Below are 21,562 nucleotides of genomic sequence, written 5' to 3' on the forward strand. Positions count from 1 at the left end.
CACTGTGAAACTGACATTTACAGGGTGGAATGTTTCTCGCTCAGGATAAATGGGTATCATTTGTAAAACATGCCGCACCCAATCGTAGGCTCCCATGGCTCTCAAACTACATTTTTAAGCAACAATATAAACCATTCCCCAAACTGAAAGGTCTTTTCAAATATTTACTGCCTACCTATGGAATTTTTATTCTGCTGGCTGCTGCCATCAATAATCCTGGGAGCTCCAAGCTAACTGTTGTGTGTGACCTCCAAGGAAAGTCTTAGTACTGCAGAATGGGGGAGGTGAGTTCTACATCCTGCATTCTTCCTTCTGTCACTTTCTAGGACCTATTACAGAGAAAATAAGGATTGTAGAAGACTTATTTTTAGGTGTATGATGAAAGGCCTCAACCTTTGCATTTGCAAGTAAGCTCAATGTTTTTAAGTGTTTTCCACATAAAGTGGAATATTCTTGCCCACTTTCTCCATGAAGACTTTGGATTACTCCAGCACATTGTAATCTTATAACTAGCATTTTGCTTTTACTTTTCTAAAACCCAGTTTTGAGTTCAGGCTCCTCTGTCACTTGGACAACTTGGTGATCTTAGTCCAGGCTCTTAATTTCATCATGAGGAACAGACCACCCCTCTCCACCCTGCTAAGATAGCTGCCAATTTTGCAACTTTTGCTTTTTTTAGGATGTGCTCAGTCTCATGCTTCTATAATCACATGCTTTTTTGCCTCCTCTCAATGAGGGCACAAAACAGCTCTTCCAATGGTTTCCACAAAAATTTACAGTACCCACCTAAGAATGTTGTAAGCTTCAATAGGTATTGCAGATTCTCTTGTCCTCTTTCCCCTTTCTCTCCTCTTCTTTTGCTCCCATCTCTCCCCTTCCTTACTTTCTCAAAAGCAAAATATTTTTCTTGCCTCCTATACAACATCTCAATCCCTTTCCTCAAGTTCTAGACCCAAGTTCAACTTCAAAGTATTGCAAGAACTCACTTACTCTAAATTAGGATTTCATTCCAACAACAACAAAATCTGTGTTCCTCCTTAGAAGAATTTATGAGGTAGTAAGACTAAAACTGCATTCATCTTATGCCATTCCTAGAGAATCCTTCTTCCTTCAATTAAAGTATAATTGCTCTGTCTTGAACAAACATATGGTAAGCCTGGGCAGATAGTTTATGGTGACCCATGTCTGTCACTGGTTATAAGCTTACAGTGAGGTCAGAATTTAAACATGTCCATCCAGGTACTGCACTTAATAGGAAACAAGACAGATGGATCTCAGCCTTCACAGAACTTACACTATGAATGAAAGGGTCATAATTAAAGAGAAATTCTATAATAACCTATCTGACAGGCTGAATGTGAGGCTTAAAAAAGTAAGGCATGTAACATATTTGGACAGTCTGACAATCACAAACACATTCAGTAACTGTTAGCTACATCATTCCTCTGTAGCTATGCATCTTGAATCCTCATAACAATGCAAATAGATGTTGTTACCACCATTTCACAGAATAAGATACTTAAGCATTGGGGTGATTAATCAATTGTCTAAGGACATACAGGCAAAATGTAGAGGAGCTGGAATTACAATAGAGGTGTTTCTGACTTTACAGCCTCCTGCATTTTGGTTTGTGTGATAAGTTCATAATTCACATAATGAATATATACATGTGGAAAATTTCATGAAATGTTAATATAGAAGTTGAGGTTTTAAAAAAAGTTATGCCTGCTTAACCATCATCCTGGACAAAAGGATTATTTTCTGTACCAAGAACCCTTCCTTGTGTCCCTATCCATTTATAAACACTTTCCATCCTTGGAAAGTAGCCATTATAAAACACCAAATCACTTGCTTTTATTTATACTTTTAGCAAATAATTATATATTTCTAAATAATATAGACAACTTTTGTTTGTTTGAGGGATAATATATAACTAGAATCATAGCCAAACCTTTTTACTATTCCCTTTGGCATAAATCAGTGTCAAGTGTCTACAATGGAATATAACTCCAGGATTTCTGTTTTTTTCTATCAGTTTATTTAATTACCTTTGAGCTATAATCATACTGTCTCAATTACTGTAGGTTTATAATAAGATTCATTTTCTAGTAGTATAAACACTCAGTTCCTTCTTTGAGATTCTCTGGCAGAAGATATGAATAGACATTTTTCCAAGGAAGACATACAGATGGACAACAGACACATGAAAAGATGTTCAACGTCACTTATCAGGGAAATACAAATCAAAACTACAATGAGATATCACCTTACATTCATTGGAATGGCTAAAAATCAACAACACAAGAAACAGATGTTGGTGAGGATACAGAGAAAGGGGAACCCTCTTGCACTGTTGGTGGGAATGCAAACAGGTGTAGCCACTCCTGAAAATAGTATGGAAGTTCCTCAAAAATTAAAAATAGAACTACCCTACAGTTGAGCAATCACACAACTAGGTGTTTACCCAAAGAATACAAAAATACTAATTCAAAGGGATACATGCACCCCAATGTTTATAGCAGCATTATTTACAATACTAGATTACACAAAGAGTCCAAGTGTCCACAGATTGATGAATGGATAAAGAAGATATGGTATACATATCCACTGGAATATTACTCAGCCATAAAGAAGAATGAAACCTTGCCATTTGCAATGACATGGATGGAACTAGACAGCATAATGGAAAGCAAAGTAAGTCATTCAGAGAAAAACAAATACCATATGAATTCACACATATGTGGAATTTAGGGAGTAAAACAAATGAGCAGAGAGATACAGAGAGAAAGGGAAATCAAGAAACAGACTCTTAACTGTACAGAACCGATGGTTACCAGAAGGGAAAGGGGTAGGAGGATGGGTTAAATAGGTGATGGGGATTAGGGGTACACTTGTCATAATGTGCACAGGGTGATGTGTGGAAGTGTTGAATTACTATATGGTATACCTGAAACTAATATTAACTAATTGGAATTTAAATAAAAACATAAAAAAAAGAATGCATTGTCTATTCTTCACACTTTGCATTGTCATATATATTTGAAGTTCATTCTATTAAACATCACCCCATAATACTAGTAAAAGTTCTGGGTTTTGGGGCACCTGGGTGGCTCCATCAGCTAAGCATCCAAGTTCAGCTCGGGTCATGATCCTTTTGTATGTCTGAGCCCCATGTCCGGCTCTGCGCTGAAAGCTCAGAGCCTGAAGCCTGCTTTGGCTTCTGTGTGTGTGTGTCTCTCTCTCTGCCCCTCCCTTGCTTGTGCTTGCTCTTTCTCTCTCTCAAAAATAAAAAAATATATATATTAAAAAAAACTCTGGGTTTTGTTTGCTGTTTCATAGTGTCTATAAATGAAGGATAACTGACATCTGTAAAATATTGAATTTCCTAAGCCATACAAATGGAATACTTCAGTACTCTTATATCATCTTGATTATCTCTCAATATTTTTTTTGGCTTTCTCCAGAAGTCTAGCACAGGATTTATTAGAGTCTAGAAATTGAATGTTTATACTATTTTATATAGCATTATTTTAAGTTTTATCTGTGTTTGTGCCAGTTCTGATACAGTATTTTTTTAATAATAAACTTGAACTCTTAAGTATAATAGTTTTCTGTAGATTCCTTAGGACTTTGATATATAGAATTGTATAATATGCAACTAATGAGTTTTTCCTTTTCATTTCCCTATATTTTTTATGTAACTATACACTTGTACATATCTATGTGTCTTGTTTATAATTTTCATTTTCTGTGCATTATGTTTTGTCATCTTAATTTTTTCTGGCTAGGGTGAGACTACCCCTCCCAGGGCTATTCAATTCTTAGGTCAAAATTCTCAACCTGGAACATGACTTTGAATTTTTTTTTTCAACGTTTATTTATTTTTTTTGGGACAGAGAGAGACAGAGCATGAACAGGGGAGGGGCAGAGAGAGAGGGAGACACAGAATCTGAAACAGGCTCCAGGCTCTGAGCCATCAGCCCAGAGCCTGACGCGGGGCTGGAACTCACGGACCGCGAGATCTTGACCTGGCTGAAGTCCGATGCTTAACCTACTGCGCCACCCAGGCGCCTCTGGAACATGCCTTTGATATGCAAATCTACCAGTCCAGAGCAATACCTTCTCCATCTGGCCCATAATGCCCTGGAGGCAATATGGTCCTGCCTTAAACAATCCAAGACTCAAGCTATCAGGGACCACCACTGAAACTTAGAGTCTGCCACAGTATTCAAACTAGTCAATCTGCAAGTGTTTACCCTACCCTGTATGGCCTTTCCGATAGAAACTCTAGTAAAAGTCATGGTCTGGGAGCTCTCCTTGTTCCTGCCCCTCTGCCCTCTAATGCTGGTGCTTTCCTATGTGGCCCTGCCTGGAATATCTTGACTCCTGTTTCTAGAACCTGTGATTACAATAAACTTTGTTTTCTTGAGTCCCTACTGTGTTCCCTCTTGTGACCACACCTGATTGACCATCACATAAGACACAAAACAGTATGCATATATATTTTGGTTTAGGAACTCAGACTTTCCATAGAGCGTTGAGCAGAAACAATGATAGCAACTACTACCCTTATCTAATTCTCACTTTCACAGGTAATTTTTTTTTTGTCTCCATTAAACTATGATTTTTTTCTATTGGTGTTGGTTAGTTGTTATAGAGATCTTTTATCAGATAAGACCAGTTCACTCAGATTAGCTCTCTTCTAATCTTAATTTGCTATAATGAGTTGTTCAATTTGGTTTTTTTTTGTTTTTTTTTTCAACTTTTATTTATTTTTGGGACAGAGAGAGAGAGAGCATGAATGGGGGAGGGGCAGAGAGAGAGAGAGACACAGAATCGGAAGCAGGCTCCAGGCTCTGAGCCATCAGCCCAGAGCCTGACGCGGGGCTCGAACTCACAGACCGCGAGATCGTGACCTGGCTGAAGTTGGACGCTTAACCGACTGCGCCACCCAGGCGCCCCTCAATTTGTTAAAATGATGTTGAATTTATCAATTTTCCTAAATCTTTGTATGATCATCTGGTATTTCTCTTCAATTCTGTAAATGGCAAGTTTTATTAATTAAAAAAAATTTTTTTTAATGTTTATTAATTTTGAGAAAAAGAGAGCGTGAGCAGGGGAGGGAAAGAGAGATGGGAGACACAGAACTTCAAACAGGCTCCAGGCCCCACACCATCTGCACGGAGCCCAATGCAGGAATCAAACTCAGAAACTGCGAGATCATGACCTGAGCCAAAGTCAGACACTTAACTGACTGAGCCACCTAGGTGCCCCAAATTTTGTTGATTTTAAAATGTAAGCTGACCTAGGATGTCTGGATGACTCAGTCCTTTAAGCGCCCAACCCCTGATTTCAGCTCAGGTCATGATCTCTCCAGAGATCAGTGCACTGACAGCACTGAGCCTGCTTAGGATTCTCTCTGGGCTCCTCCCTGCTTGCATGCAAGCTAGCGCAGGCTCTGTCTATATGTAAATAAAAATGTAAGCTGACCTGGCATTCTTCAGATTAACCCGTTAGTACTATATATAAAAATAAAAAAAATAAAATAAAATGAGCAACGGATCACTGTTACACCTTAACCTTTGATTTTTTTCATTTGTATTCATAACAAATATTGGCCTAATTTTCCTTCATCAATTACCATAAGCATTTGGTGTCAAGTTAGAATAGTTTTCTAAAATATTTGTGGAATGTACTCCTCCTCCATTCTCTGGAACAATTTGCATAATAGAATTATTTTTGCCTTAAATGTTTACTAGAGTTTAAAAAAAGATATAGCCATCTGAAACTAGAGGCTTTTTTTCTTTATGGAATTTTTAATTATAAATCTAATGTCTTTAATAATTATTAGATTATTTATGCATTCTATTTCTACCTGAATAAGCTTTGGTAAGTAATTTGCCTATGCAACATTTTCAAATTAATATCAATTTGTTAATAATTTCTCCTTATGTTTGTTCAATATCCAAAGGATCTATAGTGATATTTCCTTTATCATTCCTGAAAAAAGTTAAACTTTTGTCCCTATTAATCAGTTTTGCCTGAAGTCTATGGATTGTATTAGTCTACTCAAAGAACATCTTTGAGCTTTTTAAGGCTAATGTAACAGTATTTTCTATTTGCTCTATTTTATTATTTCCTTTATTTTCTTTGCATTTTGTTCTTACATAAATTTGAGATGCATGTTTACTTCATTAATTCAGTTTCTCTTTTCTAATATATACACTGAAAACCATAAATTATCCTTTAAGTTCTTTATGAAGATCTACCAAATGACCCAGTGATATCTGGCTTGGCAAGAAAAAGACAAATTGGAAGTTCTCAGCCTTATACTGTTTTGTTATTCAAAAGATACTTAAACAAATGTAAAGCTAAGCCATAAACTCAGAAGATATTTGCAAATATATGCACATCTGATTAGGAACTTGTATTCTGAGTATATGAATTACTCTTACAATTCAAGACATACTCTTACAATTCATAAGATGGATTTAAAAATGAGCAATATTTAAATAGGCACTACTATTAAGATACACAAAAAGCAAATATGCACTGAATATACTTATCATTAGCCAATAGGGGAGTACATATTAAAACCACAATGAGACACCATCTCACATCTATCAGAATGTCCAAATAAAAAAATACAAAATGCCAAGGATTTTTAAGGCTATAGAACAAATGGAACTCTAATCTGTTAAATGGTGGGAACTCAAAATTATAAGTCACTTTAGGAAACTTCTTGGCAAATTCTCATAAGATTAAGCATATTTTATAGGCTCCCACAGTCTCACTCCCAGGTATTTTCCAAAAAGAAACAAAAATACATATCTAAATAAAAATGTATTAAGTATGTCACACTAGTTTTATTCATAACAGTCAAAAACTAGAAACCCAATGTTTATCAACTGTTGAATAGGTTATCAAAATGTGGCATAGTTGTTAAATGAAATACTATTTAGCAATTAAAGGAATGAACTGTTGACACATGGCTGAATCTCTTGAGCACTATACTAATTGAAAGAAACCAAACACAAAAGATGGAACACTTCCTTACATTTATATGAAATTCACAAAAGATGAAACTGATGACCAAGAAGCAGCCAGTGGTTATCAGAGGCTAAATGGTAGGCAATGAAGGGCTTGTCTACCAAGGAGTACCAGGGGACTGAGAGAGTTGTAGAAAAATGAGCTAATTGTAGTGGTCACTATATAACAGTGTAGAATAAAGCCAATTATAAAAATAATTTAAATCAGGTAAATGTAAATTAAAAAAGTGAACATACAGGAAATGATGTTAGTGAACTGTTTATAGAACAAAGACTATTAGTGTTTTGTATGTATTTAATAAAAAGTAAACTGGAAAGTTAGAGCTGATGTTAAGGCAAATTCCTCTTATATAATTTTTCCCTGAGTTACTTTGATAATATAGGCAAATAGTTTATTATTCAATAGATCTACTTCATGCCTTTAATATCTGCCCTTCTTGGCTCATATAGTATTAAAGGCATAATTGAGGTTTGTGTTTCCCATGATCAAATCCTATTAAAAATTATCTGAGTTTAAGTGAACAGAATTCAGGAACATGATCTCAACTAGCTGGACACAATGGTCAACCCAATACGTATCAACTGTGGTAGCTGAACCACATCCAATTGGTTTAGTTGGAATTACATCTCCCAGAAACCCATTTCCTGCATGGAGCCAGATGAGAGCTGGTTAAAAGACAAACTTGCATGAAATTCAAAACGTGGAAGGGTAGCTGTAGTCATTTCTCTCTCAAGGTCATTATGGCTGGATTTAGTGAGAGCCAGTTGCAGAGACCATAGCAGATTTTGTTTTGTTTTGTTTTACTGTTTTTAATGCTTATTTATTTTTGAGAGAGGGAGAGAGAGACAGAGCATGAGAAGCGGAGGGGCAGAGAGAGAGAGAATCCAAAGTAGTCCAAAGCAGTTTCCAGGCTCTGAGCTGTCAGTACAGAACTTGACATGGGGCTAGAACTCAGGAACCCTGAGATCATGACCTGAACCGAAGTTGGACACTTAACCAACTGAGCCACCAGGTGCCCCAGATTCTAGTTCTTTTTACCTTTACTTTGTATCTAGCTCTTCTTTCTCACTGTTAATCCTGTTGACCAACAGCAGCCCCAGTCCCATCTCCAGATGTTTGGGAGTAAATCCACAGGGGTATTAGCACAGCATCCCAAAAACCTGCCCATTAGCCTCACGTCTATAATCCCTTCAGTAGCTTTGTTTCTCAGGATAGTTGGTTGGTGACTCCTTTGATGCTGCTCTATCTTGCCTCCTGGACCTTCACTTGTCCAGCTTTTCCCACATCTCATTCTTACAATAAATCACCAGCTCTGTTAACTCAGAGGAAAATATTGTGACTTTAAGTACCTAAGAATAAAACTATTATGGAAACACACACACACACACACACACACACACACACACACACACACACACACAGTTGTCTAGGGTTCCCAGGTTTTCGTCTCTTGAGGCATCATCTGAAGAGATAGGTTATCAAATTGCAGGAACGACTCCATAAAATGCAGAAGTTTGAACTCAGGCAGACAGCACTTCAACTCTCCTAACTACTCTCTTTAAACTCTTCCAAGTTTAATCAGCTTTCAGGTTGAAGGGGAGTGATTGGTCTAGAGAGGACATCTGCTATAAACTATTAAATCTGTTCCACATGGGCTCTCACCTCCCATTAAATTGGCCCAGAATGGTCACTGTGGTAGCAGGCCTCCAAAAGAAAAAAGGAATACAAGTGTTCTTGAGGTGCTGGATCAAAATCATACATTTCTTCTGGTGCATTCCATTGGTGAAAGCAATTCAGAAAGCCTGCCTAGATTCAAGAATAGAAGAACAAGGGGCACCTGGGTGGCTCAGTTGGTTAAGTGTCCGACTTCAACTCAAGTCATGATCTCATGGTTCAGGAGTTCAAACCCCTTCTCAGGCTCTTTGCTGACAGCATGGATCCTGGAGCCTGCTTCAGATTCTGTATCTCCCTTTCTCCCTCTGCCCCTCTCCCCTGCTCACATTGTCTCTCTTTCTCTCTCTCAAAAGTAAATAAACATTTAAAAATAAAAGTAGAAGAACTCTTTAATAGAAGCTTAAAAGGATATGGCCTCCCCCCCCAAAAAAAAATTACCACTGTAATTTTCATAGTGAATTCTCTTTTGGGTGGGAGAGGGAAAACATAGTGAAGAAATAGCTCTTTAGCAAATGAATGGTTCCCTGACATCAATCTTTCCTCACCCTGGGATAAAGAAGTCCACCTTCTCCTTTTTCACAGTATTATACACCATCCCACCTTCAGCCACCCATCACTATATATATATATATATATATATATATATATATATATATATATATATATATATATATCTGAGATATTAGATAGGTATTGAGAATTTACTGGGAGAAATAAAACCAGGGGTCTTCTTCATACTTCCTTGCCTATTATTCACAACCTGAACTTTAGATCTACTCAAAGATAAAAAGACAAGTCTGAGTCCATTTGATGCTCTTAATACCTTCCTCCCTATGTCTACAGCTGCAACTCAAAACCAAAGGTTTCCAATATTGCTGATTATCAGATGCGTCTGTGGAATGGGATAATATACAAGTTCTTGAGCCATAATCCCATATGCACTGAATTAAAAGATTTGTGAATATGGTGAAGACCCTATATTTTTATTACCACAGACAAATGAAGAAACTATGTTGCAGAGAGTTGAAGTAACCTCTCAAAAAAACAAACAAACAAACAAACAAAAACAAAACCCAACAACCATCACTGGCAGAGTTGGCAATACAATCCAAAGATTTGGATTCCTTGTTCAATGCCCATTTCTAATATGCTCCACTCACTCAATATCCACAAGGCATCAAATTCAATTTATTCATATTAGGACTTTTTAATGCAATTTCAAATAATTCTGACACCCTCTCTTTGATTATACATCATTAATTTGACATGCTCCAGGAGAATTCCAGAATAGGTTATCTAGAAGTAATCTGCTTTCCATGTACATTGATTTTGCAATTTTCAATCTTGACTATGATTCCATATCTAAATCTATTTTCAAGAAATTTACTATCATCTGCAAAGTTTAATAGACCTATAATATGACATGCTATATTTCTCACTTATATGACATCGCTTACATAGAAAAGACAAAATATTATAATTTAAGTTACTTTGGACTATTGTCAATATTGTCAGTGTCTGACAGAGCATTTCTCTCTCTTTCACTCTCTTTCTCTGTCCTTTAAGTAAAATTGCCTTTTTTTTTTTTTCATTTTTGCTCTACCCAAGACTGGCAGCTGATTTTGAAGTGTCAGACCATTATTTGTTTTGGGGGGTGTTACCATTTATTGCAAGGAGGATAAAATCAATGTGACATTTCCAGAACAATGATAGATGACAATTGTGAGTGGTCTTTAAATGCGGAAGACTAATTTTTAAAAATGTCACAAGTGTACCATTTCAGACTTTGTCAAAGATAAAGCAGTAAAACTTACAGACGTAAAAACTAATGTTTCACCATGTTACTTGCAGATAAAGATGCTACACTTATATTGTTATGGGTTTATCTAAATATTGCCTTACTACTAGCTAGAATAAACACAGTACGATATTCTGTAAGTCCACTGATTTGGGCCTTTCAGAAACAAAATTAGAGGCTTTGAGTGAATATGTGTGTCTGTGTGTGTATATCCACATGAAGTCTCGGATTCTGGATAGGAGGACTTTAAACTTGTATGCTTTATGTATCATATTTATCTATTCCTGTCTGTATGACCCTGAGAAAGCTACATCCTCTATGTTTCAGTATCCCCATCTTTCAAATAAAGATATCACCAGATGTTAACCCAAAGCTTAAATGGAAAAGATAGACAAAAATCTTACAACAGTAGAGCCTGGCACACTACAAGCACTCAAATGTTAGAAATAGTACAATAGGAATAGATTTTGTTTTAAAAATAATACAATGTCAATGCCCAATTGTTCATATGAGCAGAGATTTTTACATTACCATTTTGTTATTGTTCATGCTTTCTAATTGATCTTTAAATTCATTTCATGCAGGGCCTGGTTTGCATTTTGCCTTGTTTCAGTGAATCCAAAATAAAATTGTGTGCATTCTGTTAACTCTGGGACCGACTGATGGTCAAGAAGCAGCTGAGCAGGAAACCAGGAAGGAATTTCACCATTCTATTGACGACCCTTTTTGGAAAAGGGATTTGTGGTTTAGAGGAACTAAGTGTAAGTCACAATCTGGGATTTGCCCTTTCAAGATTTTCTAACTTTTGGAAGGGCCAAATGATTTAGCAGGAATTTAGAACAAACTTCTATCAGAGAGTCACTTTCTCCCTCTGCCCGATTGAACTCCAGGAAGGAAAAAGAACAGAAAAGTGGAAGATCAAGGGGAGAATGTCCTGTCGCTTTCCATACTGACAGTTAATGGATACCCTCTTGACATCCAGTTAACCACTTCATCAAGATTATTCAGTTTGCACCAATTTTGGGACTTCCCTAAAGATGAAGGTTTCTCTTCCCTTAATTATATGTGCTGTATAAAAGCCATCTTGCTTTCTAGAATTTTACTTTGTATTGAAGTTCTTTTTTTATTACAGAATTTCATTTTATTTTATTATTTTTTCTAAGTTTATTTATTTATTTTGAGAAAGAGAAAACACAAGCCGGAGAGGAGCAGAGAGGAGAGTGAGAATTCCCAAGTAGGCTCCGCACTGCAAATGCAGAGACAGTTGCGGGGCTCAAACTCAGGAAATGTAAGATCATGACCTGAGCCAAAATCAAGAGCAGGACACTTAAACCCACTGAGCCACCCAGGCGCCCCTGTGTTAAAGGGGTTCTTAAGTAGTAAACCATAAATTCTAAATAGCATCAGTATATCTCCTAACATTCATTAGGTGGTTGACTCATGAAATATTATGTTTGTAAAAGGCCTGCATTCAAATTTCAACTCTGAAACTTATGAATTTTGTGATAGTGAACAAATATCTCCATCTCCATATCTCCATCTCCATATTCCTCACCTAGTCAGTGACAACAGTACTTAACAGTGCTAGTGTCCTGAGGTATCCTGGGGATTATGTTGTTACACTCACACAAACACATAAAATGCTTGCGAGAACTCCCAAAGCCCAAAGATTCTCAAATTATGTTTTTATCCCCCATTCTTTTTCTGTCCTCTCCAACCCTTACTACTTTTTGCAAAGTACTCACATGGTTGTCAATTGCTTAGTTTATAAGTTAGCCTTATTGGTCACCAATGTTAATGGTATTCAAAAGAAAGAGATCATGAGTAGGCAGGGAAATGGCATCCTTGATCCCAATAGCCTTTTTTTGCCACTGCCATCACTCCACACCCATCCTTGGCCTGCCCCACCACAATTATGAAGCTTCAGAAGAAATAAGCCTTCAGAATAAGGCTCCAAATAAGCCTTCAGAATAAGGCTAAAGGGGAAAATACATGCATGCATACATATATGCGTATATATGTATATATATGTAATATTCCTAGTCAGTGTCTGCCTCAAACCCAAATGAAAGCACCTCAGCTGGACCTTACCAAGTAATCCTTTGATCACAGCAAACCACCACCAAGAACAAAAAGAATGAGAACACCAGCACAGACTTCTTTCCTTTTTCTGCCTGGTCCCATCTAAGAAACACTGCCCACGGTTTCTTACTAGTCTAGTTACCAGGCCTATTAGTCTGAAGAAAAGTGTGCTAACGGTGTGCAAGACAAACAAAACAGTTCACTCGAAAACTTATAGCCACAACTTGGAAGCTTCCAGGTAGGAGAAAGCCTGGACATTGTTTTACCTAAGTCCCATAAAAAAGAGCCATGGGACCCCAACCCTTTAATATTTTAATTAAACTTTCACCTCCAAAATTATTATAACCTAAAACACACAATCCTTAATCCTGACTCTGTGAGCAGAGGAGAAATGGGGTTGGGTAGTTATAAAGGCAGAAAACAGAGATTTTGGAGCACCTTCTGGAGATCAAACAGCATTTCAATCACATTCCAGAAATGATACCCTCAAATGAGGACTCACCGTCACAGTCTCAGATGTCCTCTGTTCCAGGCTCCAGTAAGAGCTGAGCACAACGAACAAGGTCAGGCAGATAAACGTCCTCTATTTCCTTGCCAGTGAAAGTGTGGTCTTCAAACCAATAGCATTGGTATCATCTGGAAGTTTATTAGAAAAGCAGAACCACAGGCTGTTGGTCAGAAATTCCAGAATTTCTCAGGTGAAATGTGAAGCCAGTTCCTGTACACGGCGGGCAAGGAGAGGTAGAAGAAAGAGGCCGGCCCCTCCAGCTTAGTAGCTGGCGGTTTTAATGAGCACAGGAACTTACAAAAGAGGCTTGTCCCTGGCGCCGGCCAGAGGCAAACAGATCTCCAAACCGCCGGCCACAATCTTGAGAGTTTACTTAGAGGCCTTAATTGGGCTCACTCACATATACCATCCAGATAATCTCAGTAACACATTGCTCTCTCAAGGATGCATCTTGAAATGGCTTCAGCTATACGAACAGTGGGAGGAAAGTACAATCCAAGGACAGGGGAGGGGTGAGGTTCTTCTGATTGCCTGGGCCAGCTCTGGGGTCAACCAGCGGTCATATCCTCTCGATGACCTCCACCAACACAGGCCCACCTCAGACACAGTAAATCAGAAGCTCAGGGCACACAGGCAGGATTCTGGGTTTTAATAAGATTTTCAGGTGATCGATTTACTCATTAAATTTTTAAAAGCACTGATCTAGTTTTAGGAGATGTAAACTGTAAAGTTGAAACCAGTCACCAGTGAAAACAGTTGTATGGACCCAACCAGGATTCCTTGCAGAAGCCCAAAATAGGCCTAAAGCCTAGACCAGTTGTTTTCAAAACGTGGGCCCTGGACCAGCAGAAGCAGAGCTACCTAGAAACCTGTTAAAAATGCATTCCTCGTCCTACTCTAGAAGTGCTGAGTCAGAAATCGGGAGTGGAGTCTAGCAATACAGCAGTTTAACAAGGCCTGCAGGTGAATCTAATGCCTGCTAAAATCTGAGAATCACCCACCCTGAGCTAAAGTGCAGTCGCTAAACCACTCTTAGGCCTATAAGAAAAATTGTCCCTTTTTATTTACTACACTAATAGTGAAAACAAACAAAAAAACCCAACAGGTCATGAGGATCACTAACAATGCCAACCCACAATGCCAATAGGTAAGGTTTGCTCAGAGTTCTCAAGCATAAGTGGTTCTTCTCCTCCCTTATTTTTAGAAAAACCTATCCCCAAAAGGGTCCATATCCAGAATTTTCCAAAGCTTAGCTCATTTAATTCTCCTACCACTACCTAAACTCTAGGCTTCTATTACTATTTTTGCCATTAAAATGTTCTCAGCTTTCCAAGTATTCTGGTGGAGTGAATAATGGGAAGGGGGGAAAAGAGAGTTATTGAAAGGGCTTTTCTAAGCTATCTGTAGCTACCATTTTAAAAGCTGTTCCACTCCACTTTCTGATTCTGTTGTCCAACCTCACCTCCAGACATGGCCACCTATCATAGGTGCATAAAGTGACACCTACCTTTGCTGCTTGCAGTAGATTTAATGTTGGCCTCCCCAAAAATATATTCATGTCCTAATTTCTGGACCTGAGAATGTTACCTTATTTGGGGTGAGGGGAAAAAGTTTTTGTAAATATAATAAATTAATATCATATCATATCATATAACATAAATAGATAGAATTTAAGACCCTGAGCTGAAGAGATCATCCTGGATTATGTGGGTATGCCCTAAATCCAGTGATACGTTTTCTTATAGGAGGAAGAAGATTTGAGATAGGAGAAGACACGGAGAGAAAGCAATGTGACCATGGGTAGAAATAATGGAGTGACATGGCCACAAGGAAGGGATATATGGAATCACCAAAAAGCGAAAGAGCTAAGAAACAGAAACTCCCCTGGAGCCTTCAGAGGAAGGGTGGCCCTGCAACAGCTTGATTGTGGACTTCTGGCCTCCAGAGGTGTGAAAAAACAAATTTCTATCAAATTAGCCATCCAATTTGTGCTAATTTGTTATAGCAGGCCTAGAAAACTAACACTGTCCTACTCTTCTAATTGAGAAGATCAATATGGCTACCAAAGGTCAAGTGGAAGCCTTTTAAGTTTGAAAACATCCTACAGTTATTTTATTATGCTATAAGAGCCAGATCAAAGGATAGCTAATAAAGAGAAACTGTTCATGGTGTTCTCCACCTTCAGATAAGAAAACCACCTCTATGTCAACTTGTGCTCATCAGCTTCAAGTCTTTGACTGGGTCCTTCTAGGCAGAGGTCTGTCCTCCACATCCAAATGTTGACAAAAAAATAAATCATAATTTATCAACTCTCCTGTCAATGCTCAGTAGCTTATAAATAGCTATCATTTTGTGTTGTTTTTTTTCTTTGTCTCCTTCCCTATATTTTATCATGACATAAATGATGGAAACTTATAGGACTAGAACCACTAGTAGCTCAGCAATTGCTATGAATCTAAACAGCTCAGATTTTAAGTATTTGATTTAGAAGCACTGATTGAATATGTTCAGCCTCGTGTCCCATATTTTTAACCCAATGTTCTTTAAGTATTTGGCTTGCATACCCATTAAAATAATTTTGAACACAAACATACATCCTTATACATATTTGCTCTGACATCTAAAATGCTTTGCCATAAGTTGCAATAAATGTAGTTTCCAACCTGTTGCCAATTTTGATTATTTATTTATTTTAATGTTTATTTATTTTTGAGATATAGAGAGAGACAGATCATGAGCAGAGAAGGGGCTGAGAGAGAAGGAGACACAGAATCTGGAGTAGGCTCCAGGCTCGGAGATGTCAGCACAGAGTCCGACGCCCCATGCAGGGCTTGAACTCATGACTGTGAGGTCATGACCTCAGCCAAAGTCAGATGCTTAAATGACTGAGCCACCCAGGCACCCTGTCAATTTTGACATTTTAAAATAATATTATATTTCTTTTTTAAATGTACCCAGTAGAATCTAAATATCATTACTATACCCACTTCTATCTCTTTAAAAGTACATTTTGCACAGTGAAAAACTATCAATAAAATGACCAGGCAGCCTACTGAATCATGAGGCATTTGCAAATGATTTATCTGTTAAGGGGTTAATATCTAAAACATATAAAGAACTTACACAACTCAACTTCAAAAAGAAAACAATCCAATTAAAAGTAAGCAGAGGACCTGAAGAGTCATTTTTCCAAAGAAGACATAGAAATGGCCAACTGACACATTAAAAGATGTTCAACATCACTAATCATCAGGGAAATGTAAATCAAAACCACAATGAAATATCACCTATACCAACAAAATGGATAATCAAAAAGACAAGAAATAACAAATGTTGGCGAGGATGTGGAATAAAGGGAACCTTCTGTTGGTGGGAATGAAAATTGGTGCAGCCACTGTTGAAAATGGTATGGAGGTTCCTCAAAGAAATAAAAATGGAATTAACCATATGATCCAGTAATTCCACTACTGGGTATTTAACCAAAGAAAACAAAAACACTAACCTGAAAAGATCATAGTTATCCATGTTTATTGCAGTATTATTTATAAAAGCCAACATATAGAAGAAACCCAAGTGACTGGATAAAGATGTGGTACATGCGCGCACGCACACACACACACACACACACACACACACACACACAGAGCAATATTACTCATCCATAAAAAGGAATGAGATCTTGTCATTCACAATACATGTAGAGGGTATAATGCTAAGTTAAATAAGTCAGAGAAAGACAAATACCATATGATTTCAGTTATGCGGAATTTAAGAAACAAAACAAAGAAAAAAAGAGACAAAGAACAGACTCTTAAATTTTTAAACACTTTTACTTATTTATTTTTAGAGAGAGGGAAAGAGAGAGAGAGTATAAGTGGGGGAGGGGCAGAGAGAGAGAGAGAGAGAGAGAGAGAGAGAGAAACAGAGAGAGAGACAGAGAGATGGAGAGCCCCAAGCAGGCTTTGTGCTAAGGGCTCAATCCCATGCACCATGAGATCATGGCCTGAGCTGAAATCAATAGTCCGACGATTAACCGGCTGAGCCACCCAGGTGCCTCAAAAATTCAAATATAGAGAACTGCTGGTTGCCAGAAGTGGGGGGGGGGGGGAAATAGATAAAGAGATGAAATAAAGATTAAGAGTACATTTATCATGGTAAGTACTGAGTAATGTATAGAATTGCTGAATCAATATACTATACACCTGAAATTAATTTAATAACACAATGTTAATTGTATTTCAATACAAAATAAAAACTATGTATCAAAAACTTCAAGAGTTGGAAATTTTACATTTTCTTTTCTCTATTTCCATGATGTTATATTCACCACATATATATATGTATATACTATATTTTCTATTTTGTGCCAAACATGTAACTTATGCTGAAAAGCCTATTATTGATCACATTGTCATATTATCAGATTCCTCTATACAAGTTATAAACAGTATGTAAATTGAAATTTCATTTTAAACTTTTTGCAACTGTTTCTAAGTGTTGTAAAATTTATTTTAAATGAGTTGTCGTGATTATTAATATAAAATTGTTCATAATATTAATGTACACTAGAAGTTTCTACAAATAATTATTATACTTTAAAACATTCTTTAGGGGCGCCTGGGTGGCGCAGTCGGTTAAGCGTCCGACTTCAGCCAGGTCACGATCTCGCGGTCCGTGAGTTCGAGCCCCGCGTCGGGCTCTGGGCTGATGGCTTGGAGCCTGGACCCTGTTTCCGATTCTGTGTCTCCCTCTCTCTCTGCCCCTCCCCCGTTCATGCTCTGTCTCTCTCTGTCCCAAAAATAAATAAACGTTGAAAAAAAAATTTTTATAAAAAAAAAATTCTTTAAATCTCCTGATGAGATGGATGAGGCTGTTTCCTATAAATGTTATTTATTCATCATCAGTTCTATTCTTTCCTTTATGTCTGTTGGGTTTTATACATATAACATGCAGAAACACAGTATCAGTCAGAAAGGATCAGGCTATGAAAAGGTAATGAGCAACCTCAAAACTTCAATGGCCAGAGCAAGCAAGCACACAAGCAAAATGGCCTATTTTTCATCTCCTCTATGCATTTAATGCAAGTCAGTTGTGGGCTCTGGTCCATGTCTGCTGACTCCAATATTCAGGCTATCCGAGCAGCTGCCATCTTGAAAGTTGCTAATAGCAATGGCAGAAAGAAAGATATTACCAGGAATTAAATTCTTCAGTCCAGAAATAACATATGCCACTTTGAGTCCCAAATAATTGGTAAGACATGAAATCCTACTATGTGCTAGAAGGATGGGACTCCAAAAATTCTTAGTGACTTGCTGTAATGATTACCACAGTTCATTCTTTTGGCCAAGAAATATTTGGCTCACCTTCCCCCCTTCTCATATTCTTCTAAATCAGACAATCCAGAATTTCAATCATATAAGTATTGGACAGATAAGAGCTATGCCTTTTTTCTATACTAACTGGAAAAGATATGATTGTGAAGGAAAAAGTAGGAAAGGCAAAACGAATGAGTCTTTGATCGTAGCAGCTCTGTTGTAAGAAAGGGAAAGTTTGGCATATGAGGATCTGGCAGGTGATTCCCTTAGAATTCTCCATGCCCAGGCACCCTTCAGATGCTCTTCATCAAGCCCCAGGGTAGACATGAAAGTGTGATGACCAATGGTTCTAGCCCAAGTGGGAGGAAACAGTGGTATGTAGTTTAGGCAGAACAGATGATATCATTTGCTTTTAACACTGAATAAATCAGATTTTAGAAGAATTAAGTAATTTTCTCAAAGATTCAAAATTAGTGACCTACAAAATTGGCATAACAGAAAAAATATTAATGTAATTTTTATTCTGTGTGTGAGAGAAAAACAGAAACAAAAAGAATGGCAGACTGAGAAAAAAATATGTATAATTTTTGTTGTTGAACCCATAATTCCAGATTCTTTCCTCAGTAAAATGACTTTCTCTCACAACTACAGCATGTGTGACCCAACATAAAAAAACAGTAGCATCATAAGTTGGATAATTTTATGATAAGATGCTACAACTATATTCTGATAATACAAGCCAAACGTCATCCTAGATCTATTTTTATATAGTTAGGAAAGTGAAGAAAGGTGGCATTTAAAAACCCCTTTTGAATTATTTGTATTCTTATTAGTATGGATTACTGGTAAGCATGCACACCACTTGTCAGTTCCTCCATTTTCTCCTTGCATTATTGGGAAAACAACACATGCCTACAGACCAAGCTTTGGGGCAATAACTTACTGCCATGATATAAAGCATTCATAATTGTCTCCTTGAGAGTTTCAAGACCCTAGTTCCCAAGGTCATCTATTATCTGCACTTTGCCATCTGACCATTTATCTAGCGCATTGGGATTGTCACTTCAAAGAACTGACCTTGCATTTTGATGATACACTGCATATGAAAAGGTGGAGTAAATTTCTTGAGAATTACTAAGGAATCTCAGTAGGAATGTAGGAAAAGTGAAATAATTGTTTCTAAAAAAAACAATTGTTTATCTGTAAATTTCTATAGTTCAAGTTTAGAATAAACTGAAAAGGTTTGACAGATGCAAAACTGCTAGAAACTTTTACTACTAGGTAAAAATGAATCATTTTTCTTTTTGTTCCGGGAAAATACTCTCCCCATAGAGGGTGAAATGAGCTCATTTCAACCTAAAAAAAAATCAATGTGCCAAAAAAAAAAAGTAAGAAAAATTCTAAATTAAAGGGGCCATATTTCATATAGGAAAATGATATCACTGATATATTGTCAATAAGACATGCTCTTTGGACTTCCTTCTATGGGAGGGAAAGTTTTCACTAAATTACCCACAGTTATTTATTTGGGTCTTTCTTCTTTCCTTCTCTTTCTCTTTCTTTCCTTCTGAATAAAGACACTTTTGAGCTGGCAATGATCTTTTCTCTATGCAAACTAATTCATTTAGCTTCATTAATTCTACTCTCTAACCCACTGATCCTCCAAGATTCATTACATGCCCCACCTTCTTTATGTTACCTTGCACATATGTAAAGTTCATTAAACTCCTATATGGTTATACTCTGTCATCTAATATACTGCTTGCTGTTAATTATCTTTTGTTTGCTAATTGATAGTAAGTTCTCTAAAAAGAGTTGTGGAACAGATCTCAATTTTCTTAATTTTCCTTGAATACTCAGCCACCAAAGGAATTCAGGATGAAGTGAACCCAAATAAATGAAAGAAAGCATCATGCTTTAATTTCTAGCTGGTGCCCCAAACCCTTCAAGAGTCTCCTACCAAGTCAGTTTAGAATGGTGTGAGCTGGGATGGCTCTTTTCTCCTTACGGACTAATGACCTGGAAGGGAGCAAGGTGAATGATTGATAGGTTGTTTTCCTTTGAGCCCCACCCGGAGTCCTACTTGGCCTAATTAGGATGTATCAAACTCAACTGTAGGTTAAGTCAGAAACTTTGTTGCTATGTTGGTTTCAAGGAAGCAGGGCACTTCATAAAGAAAACCTTCCTTATGGAGAAGTATTTTCTATCTGGCTCCTTCCATCTTCACCTCTTGTACCATTTTGAAATCAGGAGCACACTGTCTGTGGTTTTTAATCATCTCTTCCTATAGCCTATTACTTCATCTCAAAGCATTCATCAAAATCTGAAATAATACATTATTTGCTTACTCTTTTGTTGCCTAAAATCCTTAAGGGTGAGGACCAGTACTATTTTATTTGCAATATATATCCACTTCTCATTTAATATCTGTTGCATCATAGGATCACAATGAAAATGTGGTGAATAAATAAAAGTCTAAGCAAGAATTGACTATAATATTGCTTCTTTTTGCCTTACTGGAACTGGTGAGAATAGCAACTCAGATTCATAACTCAAGGTTTTGTTTTGTTTTCAGTGTTGTTTATAGGACCCCTGAAATGCTTTAGGACTTCTGTATCACTGCTGGTATTTTTGGTCCTTATGATATAGGGTGTTGTGCACCACCATATCTTGGAAAGATATCCATTATACACACATCTGCCTCCAAACTCTGCTCCAAGATTCAGATTTCCAGGAATGAAATTCGATCCTGTTTTGAAAAAGTATCAAAATGATTTTGATAAGCACTACCAGACAGACAACACTACAATGAAATGATGAACTACCACATATTTCACTTGCATTTCAAATTACATCCAGCTATCTTGTTCAATGTAGTCTTGTGTTCATCTTTAAAAATAACCAAAGCTTTTTAAATTTTAATTGGGTGTTTGTTGTTGGGGGAGAGCTTTGTTTTTTATTTACCAACTGCTATTTGAGGATTTGTTTCTTTTCTTTATTTCTACAATTTATGCTTTAACTTTAGTGATTTTCCCTTTTCCATTCTTTGGGTTTATTTTATTCTTTTTTGAATTAACTAACTAATAAGTGCCTATATTTTCAATTTTTCTTCTCTCTTTCACGTGTATTTTTTAA

At 37.1% G+C, this 21,562-nt stretch overlaps 1 long non-coding RNA gene across 5 annotated transcripts in view; it reads right to left on the reverse strand.

The window, feature by feature from the left end:
- LOC109493426 overlaps window positions 1-15,828 on the reverse strand; it is a 530,781-nt gene extending 514,953 nt beyond the window's left edge. For 2 of the 5 annotated variants that reach the window (XR_006588309.1, XR_006588308.1), the window contains exon 1: window positions 13,107-15,827. This is a non-coding gene — a long non-coding RNA (uncharacterized LOC109493426). Of the gene's footprint in view, window positions 1-13,106 lie in introns of all 5 variants that reach the window. The other 3 variants (XR_006588306.1, XR_006588307.1, XR_006588310.1) reach the window with 3 other exon arrangements.
- Between the last annotated feature and the right edge of the window lie 5,734 nt (window positions 15,829-21,562).

Source organism: Felis catus, chromosome D3 (assembly GCF_018350175.1).
Source record: "Felis catus isolate Fca126 chromosome D3, F.catus_Fca126_mat1.0, whole genome shotgun sequence".
Classification (NCBI taxonomy): Eukaryota; Metazoa; Chordata; class Mammalia; order Carnivora; family Felidae; genus Felis; species Felis catus.